Source organism: Balaenoptera acutorostrata, chromosome 21 (genome assembly GCF_949987535.1).
Source record: "Balaenoptera acutorostrata chromosome 21, mBalAcu1.1, whole genome shotgun sequence".
Lineage (NCBI taxonomy): Eukaryota > Metazoa > Chordata > Mammalia > Artiodactyla > Balaenopteridae > Balaenoptera > Balaenoptera acutorostrata.
Genome location: NC_080084.1, coordinates 37,710,502 through 37,734,871, shown reverse-complemented (window position 1 = coordinate 37,734,871; position 24,370 = coordinate 37,710,502). Strand labels below are relative to the sequence as shown.

The 24,370-nt window shown below is 38.6% G+C and overlaps 1 long non-coding RNA gene across 1 annotated transcript in view; it reads right to left on the bottom strand.

Annotated features, from left to right (window-relative positions):
* The window catches only part of LOC130706139 (uncharacterized), a 648,331-nt gene that overhangs the window by 282,592 nt on the left and 341,369 nt on the right, over positions 1-24,370 (bottom strand). The window contains exon 2 of the long non-coding RNA XR_009006545.1: positions 13,501-13,537. This is a non-coding gene — a long non-coding RNA (uncharacterized LOC130706139). The remainder of the gene's footprint in view (positions 1-13,500; positions 13,538-24,370) is intronic.

The following is a 24,370-nucleotide window of genomic DNA, read 5'->3' as shown; positions in this document are numbered from 1 at the left end:
AAATACTGCATGATTTCACTGATGTGTGGACTCTAAAAAAACCAAAAATCTCATAGAAAAAGAGATCAGATTTCTGGTTGCCAGTGGCAGGAGATGGGGAATGGGGGAATGGCAGAAAGTAGTCAAAAGGTACAAACTTCCAGTAATAACATAAATAAGTACTGGGGATATAATATACAACCTGATGACTGTAGCTAACACTTCTGGGGGGAAAAAAAGAAAAAAAAAGTATGAATTCTGTTTTCTGACCTTGAAATTGTTTGCCTAGAATGAACAGTCCCTCCCAGGTCAGTCCAGTTTCCTACACCATAAGGCTTAAAACCTACACCTGGGTTTTCCAGCCATAGTTTGCCTTCATGGCCTCTCTTACAGTACATATTTGTACCATTAACTATGGTTTCATATTCCATATGGAAAGGTCTAATTAGTTGTCACTTCCTGGCTATCCCTACTCTGGTTTCTCTTACTTCAGAACACAGTCCTAACTTTTTAGTTTCTTTTTTAATCTTTCAGTTATACGGAGGTATAATTGACATAAAAGTATAAGAACTGTAAAGTGTGCATTATGTGAGGTCATATGCTTACACATTGTGAAAGGATTCCTCCCATCTAGTTAAATGACACACCCGTCACTGAACACGTAAATTCAACTCTTCGCAAATTTCAATTATACGATACAGTGCTATCAACCATAGTCACCATGGTTTAGTTAGATCCTCAGACATTATTCATTTTTAAATTATATCCATTACTACTAGGAACCTAGAAAGAAACAGTGCTCTGTCTTTAATGTTTAAATACACACACACACACACTTTTTTTTTTCAGTCAGGAATATGCCACTTAAAGCACATGATTTGAATCACTAGTGTATAAGTAAGATGTATTTTAATTATATACGCAAACTAGGGCTACTCAAGAATGTAACGAATTAGAAGCCAGAAGTACAGTATCAAGTACACAAAACACTGGGAGGTAGTATAACTTGTACTACAATGTGAAGGAGAAGAGTCCTCATAAGCTCCTTTCACGAAGAGGAATAACAGAGAAATAAGGACTTCATCTGTTAAAATGCAAAATCTAATCCGGAACAAGCTCAAATATTGTACTAAGGCCTTGGCCGGGTGAGATAAATCCTCAACACACTGGTTAGCGGCTACCTGTGATGTTTGCAGACACAGACTGAGGGTCTCCTAGGGGGTCCACTGGCTCCTGCTGAGACTGACCGCCACTCGTTTCTCACTTGTCTCCCACCTCACCCCCATCATGCTGGGGGGCTTGCCTGGAACCACGGAATTGGCTAGAGCTTGGAGTTGGCGCTATGTCCTCACCTGGCTGACAGGAATGTCCAGAGGAAATCGTGTCTGCTTGTCCAAAAACAAAAATAATAAAAATAAAAATAAAAAGAGCAGAAAGAAATCTTTTAGGTCTTTCAAACAAGAAATGAATATGGGTGTTCCAGTGGCAATATCTTTGTTGCTACAAATGATGGCTATGTACACTCGTACAACGTAAATCAAGTCGTTGAAGTGAGCTGAAAACCCAGAATTCTGGATGTTCAAGATGACCCATGGCCTATAGTAAGCAAAGTAGAACATTAATTTATGACTAGTTTTAGTCTCATCCTTTTTGACTATTTTTACAAATGTTTTATGAGGCACACAATATATTAGTATAAAATACAAGCAATAGATCTATAAATATTCTTTTATGTTGGGTATGCATTCTTAAAATATTTTTACTAGCAGAGTTCCACTGTTGACATATATACAGACACTATGGTTTATATAAAAGGTGTTGATCAGCTTTATGGACAGGCTGAGATCTCTAACTGCAATTTATAGTATAACTAAAACAGTCATTGTGGGAACATTGTAAATAAATCATTAGAATGATGACAGAAATATGAATTTCTGTTACTAGCTAATGTGACTATTAGGGAGGTCTGTTTGAAGGCCTAATGAGAAGAAAATGTAAATTCTTACTAATAATCCCTGACTCTTGCCCCCCTGTTATCCCAGATCAGCTTAACCTGCTATTCTGAAACTGGTAGATGGATCTATAACCTCCCAGGCTAACCCATACATCATTTTGACAGGACTAGGCAGAAAACTGTAGACTCCTTTTTACTGAGCCACATGATGATTCTACTTCACATTTTTACATCACCTGGCAGGTAACACAGTTTTCCCATCCATGATGTCGGTACTCACAAGCCTCTTGCTTCCTGGGATTCTATTATCCCAATTTCTCAGCAGTGATTTCAAGCACTGACTGCCCTTTCCATTCACACTGTTGGTTTTCTGAGATCTTGCCTTCCTCTGTGGATTTTACATTCCTGAAGGATTATGACTATCCTCTCTAATCTTCAGAATGCAGGTCTCCTCCAACTAGCACTGTGGCCTGCACACAGCAGACCCTCCATCTCTGCTTGTTGATGGCTTGCTTCATATTCTCCAATCTGACCTTCTTCCTCTCAGCCATGCCCAGGGCTTGAATGGGCTGATCTCTTTCTTCCATAGAACTCTCTTACCTTAATCCAGTGGCTACCTGAAACCCCACGAAGATTTCTCTGACTCTTTCTTCTTCATTCCTCACTACCTATTTGTAGTTTCCATTTTCTAAAACAGAATTGATTTTTAACCCATATTTGTATTGACTTCACACACTTTATTCACATCCCCATCACCAGCTCTTCTGGAAACGTTTATCTACATCGCTGAGATATAGTTAATTTAAGAAGTTATTACGGAATGTTTAAGTCCATGGTTTATGTTGGTGAATGTGAATTTGGTTTAGCAGTAATCACTTTTTCATTTAACCAATGTGTACCCTGTATTTGAGAAGAACAAACAAGCTAGTTGGTGCAGAGCTTAGGTTCTGGGGGTTAAATTTTATGCGAGGTTGTACCCAAATATCTATAATACCAAGTAGATTGAATGGTGTCTTTAAAAATACTCAATGTGTTTTCAAGTTCAAAGGAAGAAAGAGAACATACAACCAATGCTGACAAGTTTAATAACAAACAGAATGATTTGTGAAGTCCCTACTTGTGCACAGCACTTACTAAAAACTCAATTATTAAAACACAAAAAACCTCACTCCCTGGGTTTTACAAGCATATGATGTTTTAATAATAATATTTAAGGCATAAAATAGAATAAGTATTAAACACAAATACAAATTAAATGTTAAGAGTAGTAGCAGAGAAGTGAAAGTGATGAACATTTAATATTTCTCCAGCTGTCCCTCCTTACTTACAAGTGATTTAGAGATGTGAAGGCTGCAGACCACTCAGAGCAATTGGGAGTCATAAAGAACATGGGTAATAGGGGAATTCTACTGCACTGAAGCACCCTGGCATTTTGTTCAAGGAGGTGTTAGGGCTTTGAAAATAATGCCATTGGTTCCCTTTAGCAAAATGTGGCTTCAACATCCATAATTCAACTTACCTGTTCCTCCAATTACAGTGATTCTGCTGAGAGGTTTGGCAACCACATTCCCCACAGGAAAACAGAATGACAGCAGAGAGAACGTTCTCAGAAAACTGCTTGCCAGCCTTCCTTCGACACTCTGTCTCACAGACTGACTTCCGGGATACAAGTTATTTTCATTTTAACTACTTCCCCCTACCTTTAAAATGCCATTTGCTCAAAATCTAGGAGACTAAGGTAATTAGCACTCTCTCCACTGTATTTTAACTATTTAACTGGAAATAGTTACCCAGAATTTATTCCTATTTAACATTTCATGATTGAATAGAAATACCTATTATAGCTTCCAACCACAAGTGAGCCTTTGACAATGAGTTCTCGAAAGCGCCATGCAGATACTTGCTCCTTTCACAAATGTGTACAGAACAAAATCCTAAGTGCATGGGAATTGAAATGTTCTGGTATGTAATATTTATGCCTTTAGGGTACAGAAAAATTGGCCAAAAGCCAGTTTCTAAATAAATATTCATTGTTTCTATCCTAAAGGCACTTCGATCATATTTTACTAATAAGGATGTTGTTTAGAGGTGGCATTATAGAGGTCAGAGCCTAATGAAACAGAACTTTTATCTTGTTTCCTCCTGAAGAAGCGAGCAAGAAATTAAGACTGTACAGTTTGTTGCCTAAATGAATAGAAAGAGTCCCCAAAGTGTCAAAACAAATAATCTATGTTAATTAGTCTATGGTTGAATTGTCAGAATACTGATGCTCTAGATTTTCTAGGGCAAAAATCTAATTATAAAGGCCAACATCCCTTTGAATGTATATTTACATCTGTGTAAATGATCTGTTGAAACTATTATAAAATTACTAAAAGCTTTCTTGAAATTGTGTATTTGAAAAACATTTCACACTGTCGTTCTTTAGAAGCTTCTGAACTAATTGCACACAAACTTTTTGCTCTGGCCCATTTTCTGAACAAACCTGTTCTCATTCAGTTTTGCTACCATTTAGTAGTAAAACTTTTGTGGTCCATGCTTCTATGTGTATTTTTATCATAAGAGAAGCTACAACTGCCAACTCAAAGAAGTAAAGCATATCTGAGAACACATACGTGCTACACCATCTGCCTTGCTATTCTCCAATACCAGGCAAATCAATGGTTCTCTGTAGCTGGGCAGTGGTCTTGGTAGAGGAAAAAACTTCTGAGTTTTGAAGGCTGACATCAGAGTGGGCAACTGTATCCTCCTATAAAAGTGTCTTCTGCATCACTGAACATAATATTCTGGACTGACTTGCTGACCGAATCAACCACAGAGCTGAATTTGTCTGACATGTCCTACATTCTCAAATAATACACAGAGGTGAGGCCTGAATCAATTTCAGGGAGTTGTCAGTTTCCCCTCAAAGAGAATAATATATAATGTCAAGATTTTGTTATATGTTTTATATGACATGTGTGAAGTTATCCTGATTTACACCTACGAATAATAAATTCTCTGTACTGAGGATAAATAGAACTCAGAAAGTTGGTTGTTTTAATATGTATGTGGTCAGGTATTTTTACTTCTGCAGAATATCTTTTCCGTGTCTGTGCATTTTGTACTTAGTGTAACACTGAGGGTTCGGTAAATTAGGTATGGAGCTAAGTAGTTTCTAGATTCTTAAATGGAGTTGCTTACATATAAGGAACACCCATATTTTAGTATCGTGTAGCTAATTCGGAACTCCAGAACTCCTTAGAGAATTTACAACTTGTCTCCTTACTTCCTTTCAAAATATTTACTTTGTGGTTGTTTTACTTTATTTTGCATGGAATCAGAGGTTTTATTCTAGATTGTTATTGCAGAGGATATAAATAATGTAACACCGTTTAACATGAAAATATATCTTAAAATATGTTATAGTTCTAATATAATAAATATAAAATCAAAATTACGGCACTAATGCAGCAAAAAGTTGAGTGCTATGATAAGGCTAAAAATCACTCTACGTGCTACGTATGAAATGAAGTTCCAGTCCCTCCAAATTTATTATCTGGAGGAATATTAAAACACTTCCAAATATCAGGAAATATAATCTGACAAATCAGGGATCTGTACACTGCCTGAAATGGGGGTTCACAGGGGGATAATACAGGTAGAGACTGCACACAGGAAGAGTCATAGAAGGCAGGCTGAAATGAGCAAGGTGCACTTTAGAATCATGAGTATAACAGCCTTTCTGGAGCAGAGGGTCATCCTATAGGCTAGGAAGTTGACATTCAGAAGGCTAAGAAGGAGGGACATCAAATGCCAATGTAAGACCTTTGGACATGAAAAATCCAGACTGTCAAGCAAGTGAAAAAAACCTTTGCAGAGATTATTTTAGCAGTGTCAAGAAAAATGGTGTGGAGTAGACTGGCAGACTGAAAGCAAAATGGTTAAAACTATGTTGCACTATATACAGTAAGAATCGTATGCAACATTTATCAATAAGGAGTAATGTTGCAAAATATCTGAATCTCACAGTGAAACCAGAGGCCAAGAAGGACGTAGAAATACTCAAGCAGATCTTTCAGCAATGAACGTAAGAACTCTTCACACCTTGCTACGGTCTGGTCTCAGTGTGCTTAGAAATTTAATCATCTTCCAGATCCTTCCATGATTCACAGTGAAGCAGCATACATGCACATCTGGTTACATAAAGCTTTCTGTAAAGTAAGTTCCGGATTTCTAAACACTCTAGTCAAGATGTATGTTTTACTGAGAAATATTTGTGTGTATCGTGACCAATGCCCACATTTTTCACAGAAATTCCTGAGCTAATTTCAGGGGACAGACTACAGTTTAACCTGCACACTTAATGGCTAACGGAATACATGGGAAAACTTGCAGTGGGGAAAAGGCATGGTTCAAAAACAGATATAATTCTGATCCTGAGTGCTAGAAGAATAACCACTATTAAGTGTTTCTCAAAACTTAGCAATGAATATGTCACATATGAAGCAAATTTTGACACTAACGCCTAATTTTGACTTAAATTACTTTTATTGTAATATTATTTATCTATGTATAAATAGAAAATTAGCCCTGATGACTTTTTAAAAAATTCATAAGCATAACTATAAAGCCTATACCATTCAAAATAACAGGCTTAATATATTACCACCGATGATGTTGTTTATATGAAACTAAATTGCCGCTTCGAAGCGACTGCATTGCTGAGTTTTAGCATAGAGATTTTTGTAAATTCCACATGGCTGTGCTATTATTTGTCACGGAATAACGTGCCAATTCTTTGAACAATTTTCTACGTTCTAAATATACTGAAATTTTGTTTAGCAAAGCTTTCTGGGTTTCAAATGGCTTTAACATTAACACATTATTGCAATGATCTCTCTCTCTTTCTCTCTCCCCCTCCTACTCTGATTTCTTATTCAATCACAGCAGTACAATTTGAAATTGCAAGGCACCCAATATTATAAGGTGTTTAATTAGGATCTCATTGATATGTCATATCAATATTTTTTAAGATTATACAGAATGAACACTCATAGATATACAATTACTCATAAACATCTCATAGGAAATCCATGAGCCCCGGAAAATAGGTCTGAAGATGTCCAGTTTCTGAGGAAACCAAGTTTGAAACACACCCACAAAACATTAAAAGTCGTGAGGAAAAGAGGTATTTTAATGGCTTTTGTTTATTATTTGTTTCCCAGGAACAGTGATTGATTTTTGCGGTTAATCTGAGGTAGAAATTTTTACTTTTTCCTTTGCAAGAGTTGCTGTCCCCAAATACACATCTTCCTCCGTGAGAACAGTGCTTATAATATGTATAAAGCACTCCAGACTCTCATTCTGTAAATCTACTCTTTCTGGGCTTTTAGCCAAGACGTAGAAACATGCTGATAACTCTGGTGACAATTTCTGTATCATCTAGGTCATTATTATAGTTACAAATAAAGTACTTGAGTTGTATGCAATTTATAATTCTATTTAACAACAACAAAAAAAAGCCTGAAGTTTTGTTTTATTTCTATTTTGACTGCTTCTGTTCTTTGAGACTATAGAGACGGGCATTTACGTGATTGAAGACTGGCCACAATGGTCAGTCTTATATTACTGAAGGTGGGTGAGAAAAATAAAATGTTGAAGGGAATCATTCAACTCTTAAACATGAAGTTGCTAAAGGGCATGGTTTTTTAATTAATTCTGCAAATACTTCAGTATGGTTCATAGCTTTATCTCCCAGTGTTCTTACGCTGGATTCTCTCAGTTCTTCTGCTACCCCTTCAGGAAACGTAGCCTTCCTGAATAGGGAAGAACTGGTATTTGGGACGAGTGAAGCCTGGACAGATGTAAATTGAAGGACTTCTAGCCCATTGTCCTCCAGAGCATTGAATAGCCCTCTGCTAGCAGAGTCTCCATGGCTCCACCTGGCCTGGTTTTTAGGCATAAAGGATCTCCTATTGCTAATGAAGCCAAGTGGGTTGATGGCCTTCTGAGGAAACAAAACTGAGACTGTACACTGAGGAAACCCTAGAGTCTGGAGATCCAGTGTCTCATTCTCAAGCAGTAGGACTTAAAAGTGACTGCTGAACGGCTTGAGGTACTACAGAGCTAGAACAGCCAAAGGATGATCTACAGAGAGTGTTTCTTTGATTACAAATCTGCAGCACTAATAATAAAATACCATTTGGACACTAATTCTAATAGTTCACTTCTGGGAATTTATCCCAAGGGATTAAAAGACGATGTACAGATGTGCTACAGAGGTGCTTACGGCACTGCCGCTAGTAATGGAAAATTGAAACCAAGGTCAACAATGTTCCATCGTGGTGTGTGTGGTGCATGAAGTTATTAGAATGTGGTAAAATGATGCTGAACGGCATGCCAGGATGTTCGAGACATACTGTAGAGCCCAATGAAAAGCAGGCAATAAAATAATTTCTGAATTATTAAAAAAAGATGGCGCACTCAAGTTAGGCTAATTCTCAGATGGCTTAAGAAAGGAGTACTTACAAAGATATGTGTTGTTCACAAAACCCATAGGGTTCCACAGGAGAAGGCTTATTAGCTCACCAACCCCAGTGTCGCAGGAACAGGGAAGAAGCAGTTCCTAGAACCCAGACAGCTGTCTAGGGAAGCAGCAGTGAGCGGAACTAAGCTTTGGCTGAGGTTGCTGGGAGCGACCTTGGAAGGCGGGAGCCAGGGAAATAAAAACCTGATTCTGACTCTCCTCTCTCCTTCTGATCTTTCAGGTCTCTCACTCACGGACCCAAAAGAAGCTGGAGGGCAAAGGAGGCCTTGGTGCCTTTTGGGACAGAAAGATGGAATGAAATTCATCTATCTAAGAAAAGGACTGAAATATACCAGCACATGTGTAGCCAAATTTGTATATATAAATGGATCCATAAAAAAGTAGGAGAATACACTGAAATGCCAGTGGTAGTTTTCTCGAGGGGTGGTGTGATGGAATTATGGTGAATTTTTTTTTTCTTTAAATTCAACACAGTGCAAAGGCTACAGCTGGTACTGTTTCTACAATGAACATTTCATTGTTGAAACAGAAGTTTACCCATACTCATTTTATTATAGAATCCAAGTTTTAATATCTATACTTATTTTCAATATGAGGTTTTTATACTGGTTTATTTGTTTAAATAAAGAAAATTAATCACTGGGAATGTTGAAGACAGACAGGTGGTTCAGGCACTTCTCTAAATCCTTTTTTAGAGCTGAGTGAGACAAACATATTTACTGCAAGGTAAACATATAAAGGCAAATAACAATATGTAAGAAAAAAAGGAACGAATGTAGAGTTTTATTCTACACAGGGTGAAACTCGCTAAAACAATCCAAAATATTTTGGGTTTTTGTGCTTTAAATATTTACCCAGAACAGTGATAAAAACTTAGGTCTCATAAATATGCTAATGATCAAATTGCCAGTGAAAATATGTCACAAGTTCTATAAAGAAGCATAGAGCTAGATTCAGAAATGAAAGAAGTGCTATAGCCCAAGAGAACTTGATACAATGTTTTTCAGACACCTTCAAATGACTGGGAGTAATGATCAAAAATAAAAGGAAGACCACTGAACAGCACGAGGAAACCAATGGTATACAACGTAGGTTTTAAAAAATGTGTGCAAGAGAGGACATTCTAGATGTAAAGAAAGAGATTTTTCAGTCTTCTAGGAAAAACTGGATGACAAAAATGACATTTTTTCCACAAAGGTTAACTTTAGTTCTGAGTGCTTCTCATATAGTTACAATCCTCACAATACACAGACACTCCTGCCCAACTTGTAACCTATTCGCGATAAACTCATTGCTTGGATAATTATCTCGAGAATGATGCTACTCTTATGATCATTTAACCTCACTATCTGAATTTATCAAAATTAAGTTATTTTTTTAAACAATCAAGAAACAGATAAAAGAAAACATCCATTTGGCCAATTAGGGAAAATTTCTGTTATGACAGGTATCATTGGTAAGTTTTGGGTTAAGTAGAGTGAAGCAACCCATTGGATCATTACACTCATGTAGATCAGAGAACTGAGATGAAAAAAGGTATTTGCTGGAAGCGTTAGAACCCAGCAGTCACTTTTCAGTAATAATAGAAAATAAATCCACGTAAAATTTTGAGATAAAAATCAACAGATATCAATAATTTTCAATTCTTTATTATTAAAGCAGTTGGAATGACATCTAAAATTTTCTCTGGGGAATCCACCGCCTTTTTTTTTTTTTTCTTGCCAGAATTAGTTAACTGTGCCCAACAAAATGTAAAAAGCAAGGCCTTCTACTATTTTGTCAGAAACTTAGCAATGTCATATACATATTCCATTATTTAAGCAGAGAATTCTATTTAAAAAGGAGTTTCTCATTTATCATTTGTAAGGTATTTTCTTTTTTGGCTTTTGGCTACAAAAATTTCTTTTTCAAAATCAAGCTCCCTGTCAACACTGTTTATCCTGGCAAGCAGCCTAGTGAAAGTCTGGCTTATTGATGAGCTGAGTCACATTACCACATGCAGGACATTATGTTTGGTTTTCTTTTTTTCTCCTATTTCCATACATATGAATAAATCCGTAGAAGAAAAACAGCATATAAATTGCTTTTACGTGATAGAATAATATCTGCCTACCTGGACCGTATTGGGTGTCAGAAGGCCTAGTATTAACCCATCATGCTCTTCTGACGGCTCTTCTGACGGGCCAAGTCACCTCATCCTGTTTTCTGATCAGAAACAAGATATAACACCTCCCAACCTTAATGGAATTGTTTAGCTAAGGTATATGAAAATTTGTGACAAGTAAAACAATTAAAAACGTAAATTATTCTTAAGGTTTGAAAGAAACTAATAAAATATAAGGGATTGGAGAACAGAAGAGAGGAGATTTCAAATGGATACAGAGGAAAACGTGTTTACAATTTTCAGAAGAGGACTGGATATCAATCTCTGTTAGTTTAAAGTTTTTTATAGGCAGTGAGAGGGGAAAGAAAGAACATGAATGAGAAGTCACGCACGCACGTAGAAGCCTCACAGTAAGGACGGAGAGGAAGCAACTCTCTTTTTTATAGTTTACAGGGCTGCCTGGCAAAGACTTAATGGCCTCAAGTGATTCCCCCTGCTACAGAGATCATCATATTCCCCTGTATTTAGGTTAAACCATTACAAAGCTCATTAAAATGTAAATATTACCTAGGAAGGCTATTAAACCATCTTCAACTATTTAACTATCCAATTACCCAGCAATGTTTTAATAGAAAGCATTGCAAAAAGGAGATGTTTTCCTAGATAATGGAATAAAAGAAGCAAGAACAGGGCCCTGGTCCCAAGCTTCAGCATACAATCGTCTCTTGGTATCCAAGTAGGGAATTGGTTCCAAGATCCCCTCAGATACCAAAATACACAAATGCTCAAGTCCTTTATATAAAATGGTGTAGTATTTGCATATAACCTACTGCACATCCTGCTGTATACTTTAAATTATCTCTAGATTACTTTTAATACCTAATACAATGGAAATGGTGTGTAAATAGTTGCCAGTGCACAGCAAATTCAAGCTTAGCTTTCTGGAACTTCCTGGAATTTTCTTTTCCAATGTTTTTGATATGCAGTTGGTTGAATGTGCAGATGCAGAACCCTAAGTAGGAACACTGAAGGAAAACCAAATTTTTAAGGTATCTAAAGAGCCACTGTACAATGAAAGTTGTTTGTGTTCACAAATGCTTGTTGGACAATCCCTTGGGTCTATACATGGACTCCAACAACAGAATAAAATAAAATCTTTACACAGAGTTTAGCAAGACACTACGCCTTTATGTCCGAAATGTCAATAACCTACCAAGTCAGCACAGCCAAGCCAAACTTAACATTCACAAAAGAATTACTGTTTTATCAGATAGAGCAATAAGGAGTTTGTCCATAGTAAGAGATTTACTCTTAGAAAGCAGGGAACTGACAAATCACTTTCTGGCATCTTGACAGCAATCTTGCAACACAGGTATGATTATACCCAGTTTGAAAAATAGTGAAAATGTTTCAGAGACGTTAAGGAGCTTACCTGAGGTTGCTCAGATGGTAAGAGCTGGAACTAGGTCTACAAGTAAATTTTAATTGACTCCAAAGCCTGTGTTCTTTCCACCACAGCTTGTGAGGGGGTGGGGAGTTGGAACATGTTTGAAAATTTAACTTCTTTCGGTTGTCTCTGTGCAGTGTGGTCTGAACACTGACTATAACTTAGATATCACACATTTATATAGTTAAGATTAAACATTAAAAAGACTTCGTTGTAATTTTATCATAGCTAATCCCCACTATGACAGGGAGAATTTGAACTGTGCTTTTGGAAATACCTCTTGGTCACTTATTTATGGGCTCCAACCATAACAGCACAGGACTTTGAAAAGGAACAGTGTTTTTTTCCAAAATGCATTTCTTTGCTAACTAAACAACTTGGTAAAGCAGGCTAATATACCAAGATCACCAGACCACAGAAACACAAACCATATAAAGAAACAACTATTAGACGGCGAAAAGAATGATAATTTATGAATTTACTCATCTTAGCAACATAACTACGCAGAAAGTTTCTCGGTTACTATAACCCGCAGCAGGGTTCAGTGGCCCAAAGACAGTGAGTCTCTCTTGTTACAGCATCCACAAGTGTAAAAGTAAAAATGTGAAGGTAGTCGAACCAACATACAGAAACAAGTAAGATGTGGAACCAATATCAGTGAGAGAGATCGATGTGTGCTATGTAGGCTGTTGAAGGGCACCATTTGAAGACGAAGGCCATGGCTTTTCAGAGAAACACAACCTCTGTGCCAGGTACACCGTAATTAATAACCCCGCCATGATTTCACCGCCTGACGAAATGCTTCGAGAAAGGCAAGTGGAGACACAAGCCCACGATCTGGTCATTTCTTGTTACACAGTAAGCACAGAATATACTATGAATATATACTAGGACTGTATTAGGACTATACTAGGATTCTTGAAAATTTAAATACTAGAATGAATCAGCAATGTAATTTAAATCATAGTTAAACCCAATATATTACTAACATTTTAAAAGTCTATGTATTCAGTAAAGAATATGTATAGTGTTATTGTCAAATACTACTGTGAAGATACAACCATTTTTCACTTTCAAAATGACAAAGCCAACCAACCAAACAAATAATAAAGACCAGTAACAAAAATTGCAGCCATGCCCCAACTGGCTGCTAATTTCCGTGAAAATTGTCAAAAAAACATCAGAACTGAAGCAAATGTAACAAAACTAAGCTGTGTTCTTCGTATCTTACTTCAACAGGTATTTCTTTTAAAGTCACCAGGTTAATTAATTATTCCTATGAAAACAGGAAAATGTGCCAGTCTGTCCTTTATATGCAGTGTCTCCACCACGAACAATAATCTGGAGCTTAAGATAATTAATACTATATATCCTTGCCTTTGAACAACACAGCTGTCAGCCATGAGACTTGAAAATTAATAGGCCCTTTGAAGCTATAAATCAGAAACCATGATAATTTTATATACTATTTCTGAAAAGGCACTTACCTTTTCGAAGCAAAGCACACTTCTGACAGCAAACTGCCTGTTAAAATAAAACATACCATTTATTGGTCTCCAGTAAATAATATAAAGGATGATGCATTGTTCTACGTAGCACAATTATAGGCCAACTTTAAAAACTTTTCCTGATCTCATTTAGTTTCTTTTTTTACTAAAAATTAAAATCAGCTCCTTGGTTGTAATAAGTAAATGCCTTTCTGTTCAGTGCATGCGCACTGAAACCACAGAAGCTAATGAGTTTCATGTTTGAGGGCAAAACAGAAATTATGGGGCACGTTATCCAGGTCATGGCTGTGATTTCAGTACCTTCCATTCACCGACTGCAATGACATGCACAAGGGTTAATGTCGATGAGGGAAGTTTTAAGGGTTAGGTGTCACAGCAAATTCTATTTTTACTAAATAAAAATAAAGCACCATCACATAGAAATTATTAATATAAGACGTACTCTTTTCAGGTTTGCATTAGTTATCTGAGGGTCTCATATACTTCTCACCGAACTGTATTAAAATCTGGGAGATTTTTTATTTACAATACTTCACAACTATCACTGAGATGAAACGAAGCCATGGTTCCACACAATATGCAGTCAAGATTGTACTTGAAACAACACTGGCTTGAATCAATATAACATTTAATCCTAATCAGAGTTTGGGACATAGTAGGAGAAACAGTAGTTGTAGAAGAAACTCCTTTGATCATTCTTCCTTTCTCATAGGACCTGAATTCATTTTCTCAGAAGCGAATATGAAAAATATCAAGAATTTCCTTAGGAACTCTGTTTGCATATGTAAGACTACACAGATGCACTTTTTTCTACCGTCTACGTATGTCACAAATCCTGACATTGAGGTGCCTCTAGGTACTGAAAAAAAAATTTTTTTAACTGAGTTTAATCACATCCTCAAAACAAGTTAAGATCCAAAGCCTTGCAAAATTGAAAACGCTTAGATATTCATTTGTAAACAGAGGTGGCTCACATTGCAAAGTCATCTGAGTGCACCTGAGTGTTACATTGTCAGGACAGGAAAATCGCTTCTCACGCTAGTCCTAGCTGGACTCTCTAATGAGATTTACAGACGGGGTAGGAAGTGCTCAGAGATGGATGGAGAGCCGATCTGAGAATGTCAATGGCTCCAGGGGTAGGCTGTGCTCCCACAAGACCCTCTGTCACCCCTGGTGCCCCGCTGTCCCTCTGTCTGCCCCATGCAAACATCAGGCTAAATTCCCTCTCCAAAGCTGCCGCTCTCAGCCATTCAGGGCAAAAGTGATTGAGAGTAAATCACACAATGTAACTATCCCCCTGCCCACAGAGATGATTTCTAGGTATAAATGGAAGCAGTTGATATTTATATTTATATCAAATGCTTCTATTTTGCTTTGATATAAACAGAAGCATTCAGGACAAAAAAAAAAGTTCAAGTCCTGTTAATTCTTGCACATCAACAGTTTACTATTCCCCAGAACCACTACAATAGCTGAACTTCCACAGTCTCTCACGATGGCTGTCATTCAGCTTGTTAGGGGGTCTCCACAACCCACTTCTGTCCACACACCTCACCCCAACCCCACTCCAATGTCCACACAGATGGCAGAGTTCTCTTTCTTATGAGTGGGTACAGTCAAGTTTCAGCACTACTTCAATCTTTTTGTTGTCACTCATAGAATGAATTTCAGAACCCCTGGCGTGGCTTCTGAGGCCCGTTGCTCTGAAGCCCGCTGACATCTCTGACTTCTCACGACACCCTCCTCTCACCACACTGCAGATACAGGTTTTTTTTCTGCTCAGATCAGCCACCCTTTTCCGCATCTCAAGTCAGGATCTTAGCCAATGTGAAAGCCAAGAAAGTCCCTCCACCTGTGTGACCCTTGACCTCACTTACAGATGTCAAACATTTTTTCCTCTAAGTCTTCCCAAGAATCCTAAACTGGATCTCTTTTGCAAAATAGCAGTTATGTTTTGCTCAGTTTCCTCTTCTCAAGCACTGCAGAGGGAAGGTTTGAGCTCTGCTCAGTTCCCCTACGGATAAAGTGAACCTAACATCTACTGTCTAAACGGGCGAACTTCTCAGACTCCAAGAGGGCATTAAGCAGACTAGGTGCCTGTGCACTACATGTGATCCAGGATGGGTCTGAGCAAGTCCGGCCATATGACCCTCACCACGTGGAGGAAACGTTAGCATTTATGTGGATGCTAAGAAGGGCGGCCCAACTTTAACTAAAGGGAAAACATCGAAATTGATGAGCTTTAAGGACTGATGGTTACTGACATACCATGTTACGTGAAGTGTAAAATGTCTTCGGTGTTCCTTTCCTGTACTAAGCAGCTATCATTAAAAAAAAAAAAAAAAATTCCCCTAAATATTTTCAAGTAAAATCAGAACAGTTTGCAATGACCTTATAAAGCTGGGCCCACAGCACAAATCACGGTCACCGATTACAGGCAACCCGGGCTCATTTCTGGGCGAGCCCAGAGCTGCCATCTTTCACCCTCCTATCAGCTTCTCTCTCTGTCATCAACACATTCACACCCATCAGCTTATTTCCCGCCACGGGCTGCAGCAGCTGATATTTACTCCTTCACCTGAATGTACTGATGACGGGCTGGAGGTGAGGAGAGAAGAGAGGTAGACATTCAGCACTTCTAAGAGCTTTCTACCCTCTGTGTAATCAGGTCAACGCAAAATCCTCTGAGCACAACTTAGAGCAGACGACTTCCCCTCAGACCCTCAGCCGTTAAGTGAACTCTCCACAGAGAAGCGTAAATAAAGGGCTGAATATATGAGCATCGAGGTCCCTGACATCGGCCTCTTTTTAGATGTGTAGTACTCTGGTTAAGTTCCTCTCCTTGTGCGTGTGTATGTGAGAGAGAGAGGGGGGAGGTGTGCGTGGGTGGCACACGCACTACTGAGGTGAGCAAGGTAATGTATTTTCCTCTCTTTGGAGGTTGAAGTCAAAGTGTGACTCTTGAAGACTGAGTGGGATTTAATCAGACAGTGGCAAACGCACAGATAAAAGGCAAAGACGTGGGGGAAGCTGACAGCCTAGAGTTTTACTCAGTACATCACTTTGGCTGAATCAGAGACAGAAAGGGGTAATGCTGAAGGGCCCAAATCCTTATGCTGTGTTAAGATGTTTCTACTTCTTTAACTGAAGAACACAGAGGATTTTAAAAAGGAAGGCTGATACCATAGTTTTAACTTTGATAATCAGGTTAGCAGTATGGTAGCTGGTTACAGTTGGTGAAATAGGCCTGTTGGGAGACTTTTGATGGAATCCATAATTGAAAAGGTGAAAGACTTGACTGAGAGACTGGGTGAAGTACACAAAGGGAGAACTGAGCAACACATTCCCAAGGTATTTAGGAGGTGTAACTGACACATAGTTTTGACCACCTGAGAACAGAGGTGTATAGAATATCTTTCCACGTTTGGTGTGAGTGATGAAAGCACCCATTTAGCACCCATTTCCAAATGAGTGTATCATGAAAGTAAGAAGGAATGGAGGAGGAGAGAGAGAAGATGATGTGTTTGTTATCAGACTTTTTAAGGTTTCAGGTTTTTGAAGTTCAGCAAAAACTTGGTAGACTCGGCTCAACACTTTGATATACACTCTAATTTTATAATTGAGCAAATTAAAACTAAAATATATTATATCTGCTATCTCAAGGTCATACAGCCACTAGGTAGTAGAGGAAAGATTTCATTTCTACTTTCTTGACTCCAAATCCTATTCTCATTATAGAATTGGCTCTTGGCTTTTAAATCCATGCCTAAATATCACAATTTTTCATCTGTAATTTGGTGATGGTATCTCTCCCTTTGATTTACCTAAGATGTCGTGAAGTTAAAATTTAGTGAATATAAGCAGCCATCTCTCCAGTGAATGTTTCCGTTCCCTTGATGTGAGATCCTTTTGAAACCTAATTATTGATGGACAATTACCTTTTCAAAGAATTAATTCAAATGGTCTTGCAGCTTGGCCCTACCATTCCACATTGATTCCACTTAATTAGGGGACCACAAACCATGCCCATGTCTATGTTGATGAGGACAGTGGATATGGACCATGAAAAGAGACCAGATGGTTCTTAATGTTGAGTTGCCTACCTAGCGAGAGAGGTTCTCTGATTCTTTTTCATTTCTGTTTCAGGCTGGCCTCTAACATCCTTTTAATGGAGATTTTTATTTGTGCATTTCATCGTTGTTATGTGAATCTGTTGCTACTGAATACGTTGCATACCCAGCCTCTTGTGAAAAGTAGTATGGTTCTTTGTGGTTATAAATAACAACTATATTCTTTTTGATAGAAAGGACAATTGAAGGGTTTTTTGGTTATCTTTTTATTCTTAAACTTTGCTCATATTGATTTATTTGGATTGTTAATCATGAAACATAAAGGATTACCTCAAATAAGAGCATGTCACGTAATGTCTATTTTGCTCTTTGCTAGAAATGGACCGTTACACTGCCAAGATGCATTGTTAGAGTGATTTATTTTCCTGGGTTCCACCCTCCTCCACCCGACTATGCAGAGATATGTTAGTATATTCCTCTGAAGTATTGTATTTTCATCGAGGATAAAAAAAGAATTTGTCATGCGTACCAGAAATATTATTTATCACCGAAGTCAGTGAAAGGCTGAGACATGTTTAATCGTGCATTGTATACAGCAATAAATCCACTTCTGGAATTTTAAGAAGTTGCATTTAGATAGGAAGAACTCTTTTACTTTAAAGCCATAAAGCCCTTTACAAAGTCAATCATATTATTTGTCAAAAGCGAGTGGCTAGAGGTTAAGGATATTGACTTGGGAATCACAACGCCTGGGTTGAAAGGGCACCTCAATACTTCTTACTGCAGTGTGACCTTCAGCAAGTTACTCCTCTCTGCCACTGTTTCTTCAAATGTCAAAAGAGGAAAATAATAGTCACTATCTCATAGGGTTATTATGAGGATTAAATGAGTTAATGTATGTAAAGCATTTAGAATATGGCTGGGCACATACTTCACCCTCGATGTCAGCTTTTATAATGATTTGAGTGACTGTATTGTTCTACTCCTTGGAAGAGGAATTATCAAGTGATATTTATTATATAAGCTTAGGCTTTGCTGAATGTGAAATACCATAATGCCTCAATTACCCTGAACTCAGCAGAAAATCAGATAGTGATAAAAAATATGAGTAGCAAGTAGATATCACAAATTTTATGCAAAATATCTGAAATATGTTAGCTATACACAAGAGCCTCAGGTATTTTTCTTGTTTTCTTATTTTTGGTTTTTTTTTTTTTTAAGGTCTGGCACTATGCTACAAGTAATGCAAAGATACAAGAATCTTTACCCTTAAGCAACTTGTAATCTAGTTGAAAAGAAGTAAGAATAAATACAATATCAGGTAATATAGAATTATTTCTAGGAGAATGTGACAACAGGAGAGAGATGAGGGAAGTCATGTTATTTCTGGCAGGAAGGCAAACCTTTGGAACATTTTCCATGCTGTATCATCTTATGCGGACCCACATTGCTGTCTGGTGATATTTTTATTCAATTTTAGAATTATGAGCTCTTGCCTCTCTACAAAGTTTTAGTATCAGCCTAACAGTGAATGCCTTATTTCTAATTATTTGTACTGCTGAAAATCATAATTAGTGTAACAAACGTTTATTGAGTACCAATTAAGGTAGAGCACAGGAAGAGAGCAGCATGGAGCCTTTATTTGAGTGCCCTGAGGATAATAAGAGAATGACCAAAACATAGAAGACTCAGAATAGCCAAAGCAATCTTAAAAAACAACAAAGCTGTAGGCATCATGCTCCCTGATTTCAAATTATATTACAAAGTTACAGTGATCTAAACAGTATGGTATTGGCACGCAAATGGACATAGAACAATGGAACAAAATAGAGAGCCCAGAACAAACATGGTCAATGATTTATGAGAAAGGAGCCAAGAATATACAATGGGGAAAGAAAAATATCTTCAATAAATGGTGGTGGGAAAACTGGACAGCTACATACAAAAGAATAAAACTGGATCCCTTATTTACGGACCCCTAACCATACATAAGCAATACTTCAAAATGGATCAAAGACATGAAGGTAAGAACTATAGCCATAAAACTCTTAGAAGAAAACAGAAGTGGTAAGCTTTTTTATTTTTTTAATTTTTTTATTGGAGTATAGTTGATTTACAATGTTGTATTAGTTTCAGGTGTACAGCAAAGTGAATCAGTTATAAATATATGCACGTCTTTTTTTTTTTAGATTCTTTTCCCATATAGGCCATTACAGAGTATTGAGTAGAGTTCCCTGTGCTATACAGCAGATTCTTATTAGTTATCCATTTTATATATAGTAGCATGTACATGTCAATCCCAATCTCCCAATGTATCCCTCCCCCCAACTTATCCCCTGGTAACCATGATTGTTTTCTACATCCGTGACTCTACCTCTGTTTTGTAAATAAGTTCATTTGAACCTTTTTTTTTTAGATTCCACATATAAGCAATATCATATTATATTTGTCTTTCTTTGTCTGACTTCACATATTTTATGACAAAATATGTGCAAATGAAGCAGTAAGCTCTTTGACATTGGTTTTGGAGACGATTTTTTGGATTTGATGCCAAATATACAAGTGGGACTGCATCAAAGTAAAAAGTTCTGCACAGCAAAGGAAACCATCAACAAAATGGAGTTAACCCAGTGAATGAGAGAAAATATTTGCAAATCATATCTGTTAATGGGTTAATACCCAAAATACAAAAATGAACTCACATAATGTGATAGCAAAAAAACAAATCTGATTAAAAAATAAGATCTGAAGAGACATATTTCCAAAGAAAGCATACAGGTGGCCAACAGTTACACGAAAAGGTGTTCGACATCGCCAGCTGCCAGAGCAATGCAAATCAAAACCAAAATGAGGTGTCACTTCACACCTGTCAGAATGGCTACCCACAAAAAGACAACAAATAACAAGTGTTGGTGAGGATGTAGAGAAAAGGGAACCCCTGTGTACTGTTGGTGGGAATGTAAATTGATGCAGCCACTGTGGGAAACAGTATAGAGGTTCCTCCAAAAATTAAAAGTAGAACTACCATACGATCCAGCAATTCCACTTTAGGGAATATGTGTGAAGGAAACAAAACACTATGTCAAAGAGATATCTATACCCCCATGTTCACTGCAACATTATTTGTAATAGCCAAGATATGGAAACAACCTAAGAGTCTGCTGATGGACGAACAGATAAAAAAGAGGAGGTATGCATATACAGTGGAATAAAATTCAGCCATGAAAAAGAAGGAAATCCTGCCATTTGCAACAACATGGATGGGCCTTAAGGGAATTATGCTAAGTGAAATAAGTCAGACAGAGCAAGACAAATAGTGTGTACCTCACTTATAAATGAAATCCAAAAAACAACCACCATCACCAAATAACCAAGCTCATGGATACAGAGAACACTGCAATTACTGGGGGGAGAAATAGATGAAGGGGGTTAAAAAACACAAACTTCCAGCTATAAAAAAAATAAGTCATGGGGATGGAATATGCAGCAATGGTGACTACAGTTAATGATATTGAATTGTATATTTGAAAGTTGGCTAAGAGAATAGGTCTTAAAAGTTTTCACGACTAAGAAAAAAAATTGTAACAATGTATGGTGATGGGTGACAACTAGACTTATTGTGATGAGCATTTTGCAATATATACAGATATCTAATCACTACGTTGTATACCTAGAACTCTATAATGCCATTTATCAATTACATCTAAATTTAAAAGTACTACTAAAAATGAACAAAGCAGTTTAAGTACTAAGAACAAGAAAACAGGTGACACAGTGCCAGTGGAGGGGAGAGGCCGTTTCATTTTTCATGGCCATGAACGTACACTCAGAAGATGTGACACCTGATCTAAGATAGGAATGAATGACAAGCAGCAGCCCGTCTAGGAGGGTCTAGCAGCAGAACCTTCCAGGAAGAAGGAAGCACAGAGGGAAGGCCTGAAAAAAGATTAAAATGTTACTGTCTGTGAAGAGAAAGCCTATGAGTAAGAAGGCTTCTGAATAAGGTCTGGAAGATGGGCATGCAACCAGGTTTTGAGTTAAGGGCTATTTTGCAAGTGCAACTGGACAACACTGAGGTTTGGAAGGAGGGGTAACATGATCCAATTTATGTAAACAATTCTTTAGTTGTTGTGTGAAGTGATAGCAGGGGTCAAGGGTAGAAGCCGGGACAGGAGTTAAGAAGTTACTGCAGTGACCAAGCAAGAAGTGATGGGGCTTGGACATGCCAGCTACAACGGTGATGGAGAGACACGGATGATGGCAGAATGACGTTTGGATGTAGAGCTCACAGGATTTGGTGATGGATTGGAGGTGAGAATGAGAGAGACAGGAATTAAGTCCTAGGCCTCAAGGAGGCAAACTAGATTATGCCGCCATTTACCAAGATGGGATTGAGGGAGGAAAACACATAGTTGGGGAAGAAAATACCGATTTATATTTTAGCCTTATCTAGCGTGAGGACCACATTGACATGTAAGTGGTAACGCTGCATACATGGTTCTAGAAAAGAACACGTTGGGTCTACAGGGTGTTTCAACGTCCACTATTCACTTTTAGGCTAGATATTTTTGTTGTAGCTGTGGGACTGTCCTACGCTCTGAACTAGCCCACAAGGCACACATGCATCTCCTGCCCCTCTCTGCCGGATGACACTATATCCCCACCCACGTGTGACAACGTGTTTCCAGACACTGCCGAGTGGCAGGAAGGATGGGAAGGCAAGATTTCTCTGGGTTGAGAATCACTAGGCTCGAGATATACATTTAGATGTAAAAATTAAGACTGAATTTGACACCGGGGATATGGACGATCTCATTATGAGGAGCGGGGGGTGGGGGGTGGGGGGAAATAGTAGATGGCTCACCCCGGGGGACTCCAAAATTAGAAACTGACCAGAGGAAGAGGCTCTGGCAAAGAAGACAACTAAGGCAGAAATTAAACCTGATGAGTGTGGTGGGTTGGAATCCTGGAGAAGCAGCTCTTGCCAGCAGGAAAGAGTGAGCATATGTGGTTCATACGAATGAGCTTGATTAGGTAAACAAGGGCAGAAAAATAATCACTTCCAGATCGGTGTCTTAAGAGAACTGGCCTCTAAACGTCACGAGGAAGCCTCGGCGTAAGAATTTCCATCATCTTCAATTATTTGAGCAAGATATTCTGCTTGGGTAAGAGTCTGACAAGAGATGGGGGGTGGTTGGTTATCAGTCCCTCCTCCACTTATTTAGCTGTGTTTGACGCTTGGTGCTCAAGGGGCCAGTAGCAGGTGAGGCTGGAGCTAATGCTTCTCCCAGGAATTTGCACGAAGGATTGAGGCGCCTCTAGGGGGACCCTGAGCTCCCATCTGTCCCCTGAATTGGAAGGCTATACAAACACGTCCGATGTCTAAACTGCTGCTGACCAAGGCCAGACTGCAGGAAAAGGCAAAGTGTTCCTGGGAGGGAAGTTACCCTGAGGTTGAAAGGAGTCTGGGAAAGTCAACTGGTCTCCAAGGACAAAGAGGCAGACGGGAGAGCTACCCTGGACCCAGCATCTTTCTGCTACTGAAAACTTTCTTGTCTGCAACCCTGATCCTGTGCACATCTGGGGAGGAATTGCTATGTGTGTATGAACTGAACGAGCTGCATTTCCAAAAATACTGAAGTCTCAAGACTTGAGAAGCCCGACCTCATCCACCCAAAACGGCAGCTCTGTCACTTCAAAAACAGCACGAGGACAGAAGGAGGAGGAAGCTTCTGAAGGCTGTGACGAGGTGGGTTGGTGGCACCTGGAACTTAGCCAACAGCGATGGCAGCAAGTTCAGACCTCCAAGACCACCGTAGGTAGTGCTGACCGAGATTTTCAGTTCCATCATGACTGATCTAGCTCCGATATTTGAGGTAACAAGGGACAGATAAGGAAGTGGATCTGTACACAGCTGGGTGGAGAGGGCTGGGAGGTAAGAGTGAGGAGAGGTTGAAGAATTCAGCCACACAGCAACTTCTTGCATATGTATATTTTTTTCCCTCTCGAGTTAAATATGCTGGATGAAGGGATACACAGACTTATAATTTTAATAGCTACTGACAGATTAGACTTTAAAAATTTATCATTCATAACCCACTAGTAAATTAATAGTGCCAATTTCCCTAAATTTTCACCCGCTCTAGATGTGAATCCTCCTTAATTTTGGCAGTCTGATGTGTGGGGAAAAAAAAATGCTATCTCACTCTTGCTCTGATTCAGCGGTCCCCAACCATTCTGACACCAGGGACCGGTTTCGGGGAAGACAATTTTTCCACAGACTGGGTGGGGATGGCTCAGGCCGTGACGCCAGCGATGGAGAGCGATGGGGGGGCGGCACATGAAGCTTCACTCGCTCTCCCGCCACTCACCTCCCGCTGTGCGGCCCGGTCCCTAACAGGCCGCGGACCGGTATCAGTCCATGGCCCGGGGACTGGGGACCCCTGCTCCAATTCGTATTTTATGTCCACTATTGAAGGCAAACTTCTTGTCATATAGAGCCTATTTGTATTTCCTTTCCTGGAAATTGCCTATTCACACTCTTTGCCTATTTTTCTGATAGACTCTTAATCAATTTCATATTAATTTGTAGAAGCTCTATATATCAGGGACATTAATCTTTGTCATATTTCAAAAGATCATCTCATTTAACATGCGTGTATTTCTGCGAAACAGTTCAGATGCTCCCTTACCTCATCAATGCAGGCCCGATACCATCCCACAAAGGACTGAGAACTTACACAACTCTGTTGTGAAAATTTGGGAATGTAAGACTAACA